Consider the following 15,128-nt stretch of genomic DNA (forward strand, 5'->3'; position numbering starts at 1 on the left):
ATAAACGAGTAAAAGTATACAACATATTAACAAAATATCAATAAAAATACAAAGATGCGCATTTCAAAATTCTAAGTCTACAAACTATTCCAAATTTTAATTAATAATTATTAAAAATAAACGCGTGTTTACCTCCTTCTCACTTTTACTCTTTGTATATTATAAATACATTAAGGATTTATGTCTATATCGACTATACTTATTTTTTCATAATGTTAAAAATAGCTATAAAGTTTTAGCTTGTTTATCCAAATACATATAATTAAGTTAGACTGTTGTGAGCTTACTGAACTTGCGGTATTGCGGTCGTGTTTGAAACACGTATAATAATGTCGTGTATACAGACAAAAATAGTTAAGAAATCTATTCAATATGCATAAGTTATGTATCTAATGTGTACATTATTTGTACTACATAATTTAATGGAACTAAATCGAAACCATTTCTAGAGATACAAATTAAAACTAAATAAAAAATAAAGCGAATTGCTATAATGATTTTTGGATTTTATAGTTAGTGAATATTATTATCACCTATTTCTTATACAATGTGTATATCTGTAACGACTTGAGTACCTAGATAGTTTAAAAAATAAAAATTAAACACTTATATTATTTATTAGTATAGGTATTTATTAGTATAACGTATTTCTGTAAAATTGACATGAATAAAAAAAAATACAATAAGTGACGTGTAATACGTGAACCATGGTGATGTTTCAGGTTTCTATGTCGATTTTAATAACAAAAATCTAAACATATCTGCGCAATATTTACTTGCATTTATAAAATGTATTATTAGATATAATTATATATTTGACTTGATGTGTAGTGTGATATTTCCGTAGCCTTAACGCAACGAAAACATTTATTAAACCATTACGAAACTTTTGTAATAATATTACAACACACGTTTTTCTTCCAATGTCTTTTTTTTTCTTTTGAAATAATGCATCTTATGGCTATCATTTTTTTATATATATATATCAGTTCGAAGACTATATAACATATTATTTACAACATAAATCACCGCAAGTACCAACTTGACTACTTTTTATACTTTCTTCTAATCTAAAACTTCCATGAGTATTTTATTAAATAAATAATTAAACTTTTTAAATATATTCACATACAAATTATTAGTCCCATAAATTTAGTTTTCTCAATCTTTTACATATCTTGAAGCATAAAAGTATACATATCAATATGTTTTAGATTCTGAGCGGAGCGAAAATGTATTAGTTTTATGCATGCACTATAAGTTGTCGATAAAATGTTCCGATATTCAAAAAAAGAATTAGTTTTGGATATCAAATTGAATACATTTATTACTTGTAAAATAATAGTTATTCACTTTGAGTTTTATGAATTGAAATTAAATTATAATAATTTAATAAATGCAATACTTTCGGAAAAAATTATATCATCCTATCGTAATATTAAAATTAAAATAAATGACTTTAATGTCTAACAAAACAATATTTTTATGTATCATTAAATATAGTTTCAACTTAAATACATTTTATATAAGCTGTATTTTAAACTTCCTACATGTAAGCGGATCCTAAAATAATGGTTTAACGGTATCCGTTAATAACTTGATGCAACCACCGAAAACAATTATTCATACTATCATACTGATAAAGTTAATTCTTGCTACCGAGATATAATTAATATTTTAACAGTGTCACACTATCCTTTAGAAAAACGCTCTACTTAGTATATACCATTTCAAATATGATCGAAATCAAAAATAACAATCAAATAATTTTAAAATAATTTTTTTGGATGAAACCTTAAGTAAATATACTTTTAATCAAAGATCAAAATGAAAATTACTCTGAAGTTGATTATTTACCAAAACAATATGTAAACATAGATTATATATTTCTAAAAAATAAAATTATCTTAATGCTTAAATTTTAATCATCTGCAAATACAGTAGTTGGACTTATAAATATTACAGATACCCAGGAACGGTGTTATTTTAAGAGTAACTTTAATGATCTTTCGCTGACCGTAATATTTTCCTGATATAAAATACAGTATTGCGACATAAATTTTTATTATCATCAAATTAGACACATGGAATATTAATATTTCATGAAATATTGGATAATCATAAAGTATTTGAAACGATAAACCACAAGTGTCCGGTGTCGAAACGTTAGTATCGACATAGCATTGACAGTATTTCAGAGATTTATTTGAAAAAAAAAAATACATCCGATATAATAATAATATCTGGACCGAGAAGCAGAAGAAATCCACATCGTTTTAGATTGAAACGCGTTAAAACATATGCCAATTGTAAGTCTATAGGACGGAAATTCGTGTGACACATAACATAATTATTATAATGAGCTGCGAGTATTTTCATTGACGCGTTATAATAACTGTACGGCACTACCGGTGTGTAACGTGTGCACAAAATTATTTAAATATATTCAGTCTACGAATTCACAATAACGACAATAATAACAATATTATACTGCAGTTGATGACGCGTGAAAAACACGTTCCCAACCACCGTCGTCATCGCAACACATCGTAATATTATTACCGTATGTGTTATATTATACATGGTTAATAGCCGACATTTATAATTGCCTCACATTAAAAGGCGTCCAAAACCAAATACATTGTACAAACATTATATGCACATAAATCGTATTTTCTTACCGACGCTGCCATTAGGCGCGCGTACACATACCCACACGAAACGAGTGACGCGGATTTTCCGACGCGCAGGTAGATTGTAAATATTATACACTTCGTTTTAACCTGACGGTGACAACAATATAATATTATAATGCACCTAACCATACAAATTAAATTGTATCCGTACGCGAGTACAGAGCATAGAACGAAAATTATGTTATTTTTTTCTTTTTTTGGTTTTTGTCGGTTTTCCGTTATACACGCTCTCACACACACACTTAAATCATTAACATAATATACGTTTATGGTATATGACATCACATAGACTTCTATCTGAACACATACTAATACAAGAATAGTGTTTAGCGTTGCACGTATTATTATGTATATTAAAATATATTGTACACATCAACATACGAGGAGATCAATATAACAAACTGTATTGTGCTGTGGTGTATGTGTGTGTGTGTGTGGTATTTATTTTAATTTATTTTCATAATAAATATCACTCTCTGCTGCTGACTGTTTCACATGACTTCCCAGCCAAATATTAAATAAAATAAAATATAAACCAAAAACAATGTCGCGCACACGATGTCATCGCATTACAAATCTGTTTTCTATCTGATTTCCGGGCGATAAAATTTCATCGGTGCTCACTAACATATCAATATTTTAAAAGTAACGGTTTAACTATTTTATTTTTTTTTATACATAATATAATAATATCAATTAGTAATGATATAAAAGTCATTAGTAATCTGATATGATTTTTATTAGGTAAGTTGCTTTCATTTATATCTCAACCCAACTTAACTACTACTGGATTGCGAGCATTATCCAACATACAGTTTGCTCTCGGAAGGTATTCGTCGAAATTCGACAATGCTGAAAGTCGCTATTTTATATTTTTGTCAAGAATGAGTCACTTCGACAACCGATCTACAAATTCTGGCTAAAAATAGTAATATTCTCATCCCACAAACAGTCCAGTTAAATCTGATGTGGGTTAAAAAATATCTACTGTTTAATTCACATGAAAATTTTTTTTTCAATTCATTAAAATGTTTTAGGTCAGACTTTTAATCATGTTTTATATTTTGTCAAATTATTTCTTCCAATTTTAATGAAAATATGTAAGATCTAAAATTCTAATTTTATTAGGTAATAAAAATAAAATTATTATTAAATCAACGATATTTGCGATTTAATCACATAATTTAAATATATAAAGTAAAATTATAAATTTAAACGTAATAAATTCGATTTAAATGATGTAATAAATAGTACACAAAGAAACGCTCATGTATAACAGTTATATATATTATAAAATATTGTATATATTATGTTTTATGTATTATTATAAGAAAATAATATATTTAAGTGATTGTTATAGTAACAAGTATAATATTTGTATGCTCTACACGTAAATTAGTAACTGTAAGTGCCGCATAAAAAGTTATAATAACAATTATACAAATATTTTACCATCTATAGTCGCCAATCAGAAATAACTTGCACTAATAATATTGAATAATATCTCTAATTTTATGATTATTTTTTTCAATTTGTCTATATTTATCAATTTTGCGTTAGAATAAAACTTAAGAGAGTTGTTATAATCTATTTATTTTATACTATATTTAGCGAAAAAAAAACACTAAATTAATAATTACACAATAATCTTTAAATTATGTTTGTTATAAGAGTCTTTTCTGATAAGTAATTTTAAAACAAATAATCATTTAATAATGTATTTAATAAATATGTTATTCAATAGATCCACAAAAGAAAATAAACCATTTTTATTCGAAATTATTTTTAGATGTGTATCTATACTTTTATATTAAATTTTTAATAGATTCACTTATCGAAATATAGATGTCTGTGGTGTGCATCAGTTACGATTAAGCAAGCTGTTACATCTGATCTGAAACTCCTGTGTCGGAAAAGGTAAGCATAATATAGCGGAATTAACCGTCAAGAACACTGGCAAAATGTCACGTTCGACATTAGATTGACGTACACGTTGTACACATTTATCGTCATATTTAACAACGAATATCAATTAAACTGATGAAAATTGTACGTCCATGACATTAGCTCCAAATTTCTCATTAAAACATAATTGTTTGTAATTTCAATGGATTTAAAGTTAAAATCATACAGTCATAAAGTGATAAAGATAAATTTATGAATATGAAATATATATAAAAAAAAAACGTGTATACTTATACTTACATAATAAGATGCATACAAAAATTACCATTATATTATAAAAGTAGAAATAATAATTATTTTATTATCATTTTTATAATGTTCACTAATTTTACACAGTTGTCTCTATTTAATATCGTGGAGGGAGGCACTTCTTAATATAAATAAAAATATAATAAACAAAATTACTTTATAGAACTCTGTCCATTTGTATGAGGCTAATGTTAAGTATATTTTATGATAAAAAACAAATGTAACCACTAACAGTGAAGTTAATTGATATTTATTAATAGGCCTAAATTTCAAGACCTATTTTTCCCACCTTAATAATTTTCTTAAATTTTTATGTAAATACTAAATATTTACTAATCACTTACATTCAGGCATTTTTATTTAAACGTACAAATAAAAAAATTGTATTTATTTTAGATTTTACACCATAATGAATACTGTAGTATAAATTAAATAATAAGCTTGAAACATTTTGTAAATAATTATCAATATTCATACTATACAAAAAGTAAACTTATTTCATTTTAAATTTGTTGAACATAATTTTCTATAGAATTGTCTACTCCAACACTATATTCTGATTTAAACTACATTACCAAGAAAAAGGCAATTTTTTTTTTTAAATTTAATTTTCTCTAGTCAGAAAATTGTATTCTGCCTGTTCAAGAAAATTTAATAAACAAAATAAAATTAAAGGAACTGTATTCGGTGTAAAAACTTTTGACGCAGTATGGACAAATTCTCATTTTATGTTTATTACTGCATAATATGTGATACATACATTTTTTTTTTATTTATGAACTACGTATTTTATTTAAATCGAAATAAATTAAAACTTTTAAGGAAAATAGTATTATTCAACACTTTTCAAACTGAAAGCCAAAAACATAAATGGTTATTTTAATTTTAGTAAATTTAAAAAAATATATATAAAAATCAATAAATATTTTCCAATTTTTTAATTTTTAAATACAATTACAAAAAATAGTTTTGGAAATCTATATTTCAAATTAAAAACCGTATAAATGTTACTATGACTTACATTGCTGGAAAAATCTAATACATTTTTTAATTTTAATAACAATATTATGAATTATTATTTGACAAATTTTAATCTCAACGTACTATTTTTAATGTATGATATATTAATCAGTAGTTAAAATACACAATACTAATATTAATCCACATTGAGCTAATCAAATATTTTACTATCGTATAATAAATAATAATAATCTTTACCTACTTTGAATATTATCATATAATACTGCATAAATTTATAAAATAATAATATTAGATACACTAAAATTAATACCTATGTAACAGTACATACTCAATAAGGCATAATAGTATACAGTTATTGGTCATATTCAGTATCTAATACTTACATAATGAATTACATATTATAGAAACTGTATGTAGAAACTCGCAAAGTGTGCATTTTCTTACTTGTTTATGTTTATTGTTTAGTGTATTAGTGTTACATTATTAATAATGTCTACATGGATAATTATTACACACACATTTTATGTGTTTTGTGTACTGAAGACTTTGGTAATTATTGTAGTTTATGCTTGTAAATTAACAAAAGTACTATGTAGCTTTGTAGTCCACGCTTATTATTATCAAACTTTGTATGATCACAACGTAAGATGTAAAATATCTAGGTCACTGCTTCCCACAACGAACTTGATAATATTTTACCGTTAAATTGAACACCGTATTCTATATGTGACACAGTGCCCGTAAGGTAATAATAAACCGATAAAAAATAATTATTATTTTTCTTTCAAAATAATTTTGAGCTATGCACGTTTAAAACAATAAATCTGAGAAATCAAATATATATATGGTACTATATCAAAAATAACTAAATGTAAGCTTATCGATCAATAACCAGTAGTTTTATAGGTAATTCAGCATATTTGTGTTTTAATATATTGTAAATTGATCAATTATAAAAACATATTTTGATGGTTAATACATTTCATGTAGTTTAAGTATAATTGTTTTATTATTTTTTGTAGAAATCAAAGTATTCATTAAACGAGACTGACTAAAGTGGAAGGAGTCATTTAAACAAATTAAAAAAGCGAACGATTTTATGATAAATCATTTTTCACAAATTGATAAAATAATAATAATTTGTAATTTTGTAATTTTATTGTTATACCTACGTTTTTCATACATTATATTATATGTAATTATTAGTATTTTGACGTTGAATGGTATTGAAAAATTTACTGCATGTATATCATGCAAGATAATAATCTGATCGAAAGCATAGGTATTCAGCAAACATAGTGTGATCCATAAATAACGTTATGATAAATCTAATGAGTTAACGCAAATTCCTTCGGAGTTTTTTAATCCAACATTTGAACCTATTTTATATGGGTATCATGTTTAATATTATTAAACTGTGACTTCAGTAATAAATGTATTGCATATTTTGATACGTGTATTTATATAACACACACTTCCCGATTTATCGGTATATTACCATGCTATTGGCCTAAGATGACCGAGAATACCAATATGTAAGGAGATGATGGTCCCTCCCGGGGTTTGTCCTTCAAGAGTTAAATACAATATATATATAAATAAAGTATATGCGTGAATATTTTATATAGGTGTGTCTGGGCTCATCGCGACCCTATGTCTGGTAACAGTGCTACATGCAGTATTAAGTACAGTCTCTCTATATATATAACTATTGTAATTATAAACTTTGTAGCCTACGCAAATGCATTCTGCTTGATTTATGTGCAAAAGTTTTATGACAAGTCTTGGGATTTGAACCCACTGCCCTCTTATCTGTCTTGTTATTTTTCACGTCTGTTTGTAGCACGATATCTAATAACCTACCTATAATCTATGATGTATAATGAAAAATGTAGGTATGAAGTTATGGGTTTTTGACAAATGTTTTAACTATTTAAAATATAAAACAATATACAAATCCCTAATGTAAAATTGAAAATTTTTTCAATCAAATAATATTATATTTTTTTCGTCTTTGATCTATCCAATAAATAGTTACCAAATTCCATATTCGCTAGTAATAATCAATTATGACGTGATAAGTTATTTTAACTGCGATAATCCTTTATTTCGTCAACAATTTTACATTTTATTTAAAAGCACGAGTTTTATTTGAAAGTGTATGTTCGATGTACACATTCCATTGTGTATTCAAAGCAGTCTACCATCAGTTATTGAATTCTTGCGTTCAATTATGAAACCACTAACAACTTATGATTTTTAAATTCTGGCTTATATTTAACTAATTCCTAATTCGTAGTGAAATGTATGTCAATGTAAGATAAAAATATCAAATATCAACAGTTTTAATGAATAAAATATTGTTAAAGCCATTGCATAAGCTTGAAGAATTTGGCTATTATAGTTTGTTATTATTATTTTTTTGTGGTTTTTGCAAAATATTTGTTGAAATAAAAATTGCCTACAAGGCGCCACCGAAAGTATTTTGTTTTTGGTAAAACAGTACCAGAGTTATTCAGTTGTCATAAGAAATTAATTTGATTACAATAGCTATTATAATATTTTCGTGTGGAATAATAAGCGGAAATTGCATTTATAAATTTGAATACAAAAAGAGACTTTTCTTTGGAATGTCAAACTATTCTTAAAGTTCCCATCTCATTTTTTGTCCGTCTTAACTTTAGTAATATTCTAATGTATATTTTGTCTTTATCTTGTTTTTATAGGATTCTATGTAAAATAAACAATCCACGAGTTGAACAGTTTAAAATTAATGGCTAGAACTCCGTGAGAACATTGTACCAGTCAAAAGAATAATATTAAAAATTCTATTTTAAACACTTAAAATGATTGAAATTATTTAAACCCTTCAACAACACTAAAATATAAATAGCTAATTCAAATAAAATATAAATATTTTAATGTAATCAATCATGTTTTACCTATAAAAATTGTTTTATTTTCCAACTTTTATTAAAAGTCCCCCAACATATAAGTCTATATATCATTAACATTAATTTAAACAAATCTGTACAACATATACAATATTGTAATATTATAAGTTCACAAACATTAAATCGTCATCTTGTATTGTAAAACGTATATTTTACACTTTAAAAAATATTGAACATAATACTATAGACATTAAAATGCGCTTGACTTCGTTGAAAGTAGCTTTTTCATATATTATATTTTTAAACGCTTAAAGAAACATCTTCGTCGGTTTAACTCTATCGACTGCGTAATTTTCATTGAAGTTTTTGATTTGTTGCGTATTTGGTTTCAAGATTCTCATTTAAATGTTGTATTTCGTCGTATTTAATTTTCTTTTTAACTTAATACAAAACGTAAACGTACTTGAATTATATATATTTGTAATAACTAACTGATCCTGCAGGGCATTGGAAATTATAAATTAATATATATGTATAGATTTACACCTCTTTAAACTCTGTTAAATATAAATGCTGCACATCTTTGTTATATAGTTATTTATGTTATATCTATAAAATATAACATGGAGATTTACAACTATATTAAATGATAGTTAATATTTTATTTACAGTAACTAACTTTATTATAAATAAAAAATACATAATGTATAAGTTCTTCGTAAGTCTACTATACTCAGTATTAATTACGTGTTAAAAAATAAAAGTAGCATATAATGATACTAAGATCTTGCTAAATTTATTAACAATATTTTTATGAATATCAATGAAAACTATAGATGTATTGTGTCTGAAGTCATTCGTTTTAGATATGTAATTTTATATAGTATTATGTGTATTAATTATAGTTGATTCTGCACGACATTTCACGTTATAGATACAAATTTCAATCGATTTACACCTTATTAAACTCCTTTAAATATAAACATTTTTCAACACTTTAATTAAAATATACGATACAGGCATAGAATTATAACTGGTTATATTAGCTATTTTTTTTATCTGTAATCTATACCAAAAAAACTCTGCACAAATACAAATTTGGCTTTACATACATGCACAATCATTACCTTTTTAATATTAAGAGAGATACAACTGAATACTATTTATTTAAACTATAATGGTTAGGTTAGGACACATGACGTGTATGTTGCTAAAATTCCCAGGTGGTCACACCATTAGGGAAATACCAACGAAGTCACTCGCTTAACACCAACGCCGCCATGCAATTGGTACGTCCGCTACGCTACGTCACGCCCCATTGTCTTTTATTAATGTAAATATCATACATATGTACCTACCTACATTTTAGTTACTTATTTTCTTTAATGCATTTAATATATATAATTAATTGCATTATTTAAGCAATGTGTTATAATCGAAAAATGGCAATACTGGTGGATGCAGATTTAATAATAAAAGTTGTGGACGTACTGATAAAGGATAAGTATTGGCAACTATAGCAACTGGTGACTGGATTACAAGGCTAAGTTGTATTATAATGTAAATATCGAAGTGACTAAAGTGTTGTGAATTCCCCACAATGTATAAAGTTAAATTGAATACATACCGTTGATTTTTTTTTAGAGTTAACAATTCTGCACTCCCAACTCATGTGACCGATTGCCGTTTGCGATACCGATTTATTACAGTTGCTAATAGTGACGCGTGAGTGTAAAATTTACGAAAACAGCAATTCAATTAACACGGTATTATTACAGCTGAACAAACTCTAAATTGGATCTACACTCTACCACCACTACATGCACCACTGTTCGGTGGTGTGGCCAGGAATTGTGGTTTCAACATATTCAATGGAACCAATGCACAAATTATGAGTAATGCAACCGTCTGGATTGTAACCGTCGCGGAAAATACTATTCGAGATAATTTAATATCTACAATATGCATGCACAGTGTTATGGGTCATCGTGACCTACGTTTAATTCATGCGTGTATATAGTGTATAGTCGGCACAGTGCGATTTTCAACGTTTTTTCACTGTATGGATGAATATGTGTTGAAAATCGTCCAACAAATTAGTTAATTAATTGATTCGTAATTGTACTTATAATCAAATAGATTTTGACAGTGGATAATTTTTATTATAAAAGTAGAAATTTCTTGATATGGGCGTATGTAAACTCCACCACAAGTACATTTTTTTACTGTTAACTCTATCAGAAAAAAAAATAGGTAAAATTAGACTCTTGTAAACTCTGCTACTGAAAAAAATCAGGTAAAATTGAGTTAATGTAAACTACGACAGTGAAGAAAATCAAGTAGTAGTATAAAATTAATATGATATACTATGAAAAAAAATTACAATATAATATAATATCATATCGTTCACATTAAATATTTAAATTATAGTAAAAAAAATCATAACAAATAATCGTTATACCAAATAATCCAAAAATTTATAGTTAGGTATGTTATATATGTAAACTAAAAATATGTGATATAATTTGTAAACATTCTAAGTCTTATATTACTCCATTAGTGCACCTATTTATAGCATCCTGTAATACTCTCATTTTTTTTTTTTTTGATTTTGAATTTTGAAACTGGTGGAGTTTACATTAGATCTTTTAATACCTTTTTATCTTGACCGGTATTCTAGTTGAGTTTACAATCAATCCTTGATATATAAATATATAGGTATACCAACATAACAATATGTACAGGTAGCCGTCATCCCTACTGTGATTCTACAGAATGGCACGATACAAATTATTTAAATTATTTATTTCCTTAAATAAATTATAGGTAAATTAATCATATAAACACTTTAATAAATGAGGATATATTGGTTTGATATGTTTATCAAGCATCAATATGTTTTAGAACAAATCTGTTTTAAAATATTATTAAATTATAAATACTATTTGCCGTACTAAAACATAAATATAATATCTTTAAATACAATGTTTTGATAATAATTTGGTGCCTATATTTTTAATTATATTATTATTATAATTATTATTATCCTCGATTAGGATTAGCACACACTCCGGAACGTTTATAGTATTTTTTGAAAATATATTCTTGAGAAATTTTAAAAGGTGATAGAAACGTGATTGTTCCTGGCAACTGGAAATGCACAAAAGTTAAAACATAAATGGTTATAAGAATTTTTTTATTAATATATTATACTTAATTGTGTTTTAATTATAATTCTTAGTGGAATTATAATATGTTAAAATAATATTTGTTGTTATAAAACAACGCTATCTACACCGAAATAAAAATAAGTTATTCAACTTACTTAAATGAAAATTATTCCAATGGTTTTGTTAACTGAAATTGATTTTTTAGACATTTACAACAATGTGTCTTTATAATATAACCACGGAATAATTGCATTATGTAGTGAACCGCTATTATATCGCTGTGATAAGCAGATAATATAATTTACCAGTTATTAATAATTAATTATAAATGATCCTCTTGTTTTAGTTAATATTTTATGTAAACTTCTTGCATTTACTAACTTACTTGTATGATAATTTCTCTATTCTTAGTTACCATAGTGTAATTTATCAATTATTTTCATAATTATATATTTATCTTAAAAGTAATTTTTAACTATTTTTTACTAATACCATATTTAAAAATCATATATAGTTTAAGTTTAAATATTGATTTTAAATACACTATTAGATAATTTTATGTAACTTTAAAATACTTTATTAATAAAAGTAGCATACAATGATATTAAGAATCTAGATATATCTATTGACGACAGTTTTATGAAAGTCGGTTTAAAGTTACAGATTTAATGTGGTCATCCATTATAAACCTTTGATTTTATGTACTTAATATGTTATAATATTCTATTAATTATATAGCTGATGCTGTATAGGGTTTCACGTGAGAGATTAAATTCCAGTATTTTAAATACCACGATACCAAAGATGTACTCTTTTATTTCGAATATAAATATTTTGTAATTATTTAGTTTATTTTACAAATCACAAATCGTCTTTGATGAATTTTATTTATTGAAATGTCGGTGATATTTATTATTAATGTTCAATTTAATTTATAACTTAAATATTTGTATTGTTATTTTAAACAGGCGTTATTTCAGCTTTTTAAAAACATTAAAGTAACATAAAAGTACTACAGTCACTCAGCCAACTATCCAAAAATTTAAATTATTATTATAATTATTATAAGTAAATAACTACTTTAAACGTATAATTTAAACTCGTGGACACGAATATTTTTTATTATATTTAATCCTTGTTTGTTTTTATGTATTGTTTTTTAATACGCAAACAAAATGTTAAGTATTAGCATTAGTATTTTGTTTTCTCATTATGTATAAATATACTGTGCATTATAAATCATACGGCATTTTGGTTTATATACTATATATATATATATATATATATATATATAGTATATTATGATTAATAGCAATATATTAAAATATATATATTTATACCACTCGATCATTTTTTTAATTCGTGATCGTTATACCTATCAACTGTCAAAATTAATTTTTGAGATAATTTAAGTAACTATAAAAAACGATAAGTTTTTTTTTTTTTTAATTACATTTATCAATTACAATTATTGTTATATTTCATCTCTTAGGAAATATGCAATAAAAACTACTTTTTATTTATTTTCCTCCGTCTAAATATGCATCATATTTCTTGTTATCTTAGTAGTATTGTTCTTATGCGAATAATAATAACAATAACTATTATTGGCTGTTATAATTGCATGGTTTTTAAACACGTATTATTATATTAAAAAGATGACATGTAGGTATTATAATAAAACATATTTGAAAAAAAATGTTTATTTGATTGTATATACATGAAATGTACTTAGTAAACGAGGTCACCTTAACAATACAATGAAATATTGACAAAAACAATATCGTAATACAATAAATTTATCGAATATTAAATTCAATAAATTATCGTACAACACATTTGCAGCTGAGAAACTATATCCAATCACCACCAAACGTGATTGTCGTGGTTATTAGTTTATCGGTTGCATGTAACTTTATAAAAGTTACACACCATATTGTTTTCAATTACACGGGTTAATTTAAATTCAGGGGAGACACACATTACACACATTATAATAATATTTTATATAATTATTTGTATACACGCGTGTGAGTGTGGTGAACACAATAAAGTATATAGTCGAATCTACTCTACGCATAAAACATTTTCCAGTGCTTAACTTCGAGTAGTTTGGTCCGCGTGGAACTCATAAAAACGGAGAACTAGCCGAGTTAGAAATAATAAACAATAAAATACAATTTTCTTTAGTTTACACGCACAGACAAACTGAATAACGCACACTCTTCTATACGACTACTATCATATACTGCTAGTGCTATTACTGTCTATTAATACAACTATACTATATAGGTGTTTTAGTGTCATAAACTCATAAACTTTTTCGTTGTGTCACACCAAACAATATATCGTCATATTGACCAAGAATTTTCCCATAAGATGATGCCACTAGTGTGACACAATGTATTAATTTGATAAAATATTAACCACTAACAAAAAATTATAAATATTTAAAATCTTTGTAGATAAATATTTAACGTTGTATGTAAAAGCAATACAACTTATGAATCCGTACCGAGTGTTATTATTACGTTATTATTCATTGGTCTGGTGACTTTTAATGTCCTCAGTTTAAAATTTAGTTTACTGACCACGGTACGGTGTATAACTGTAATGTCTACCTCGTAGAAAACAATATTTGTAATTCGTTTTCCGGCGACTTCGACAGGCAATTTCGTTACATCGAGAAGTTTTATTTTGATCAGTAGCCCAGCGCTGATATAAGTAAATCATATATACGTGCAAAAATTAATTTATTACAATCATAATAACATGAATTTTTTGTAGCAATTAGTGACAATTTTAAAACATATTGACTTAAAATGGTCAAATGCAATTTTAAATGATCTTATTTCTAAGTTCGTTACACATAAAAATATTTTGAAAGTATTTATTATGTGATAAAATATATATTATGTTATAAACGCATATATTGTTTATGAAAAAAACGTTTTTAGTATAACTGTAAGAAACAGTGATCAGTAAAACGCTTCACCGAAAATAACTATCTGACTTAGTTATCCTAGAATATTAGTTATCCAGTCATAAAAGTTATAAGTATAATTAATTTTTAATAAGTGTTATATTATCAGTTAAACCTAGTATTAAACAACCAAAGTGCTGTTAATTCCAATAACAATACAAAGAATATTGTTGTTCTCCATAAAATATTG

The sequence above is a fragment of the Aphis gossypii genome, chromosome 2 (genome assembly GCF_020184175.1).
Source record: "Aphis gossypii isolate Hap1 chromosome 2, ASM2018417v2, whole genome shotgun sequence".
Classification (NCBI taxonomy): domain Eukaryota; kingdom Metazoa; phylum Arthropoda; class Insecta; order Hemiptera; family Aphididae; genus Aphis; species Aphis gossypii.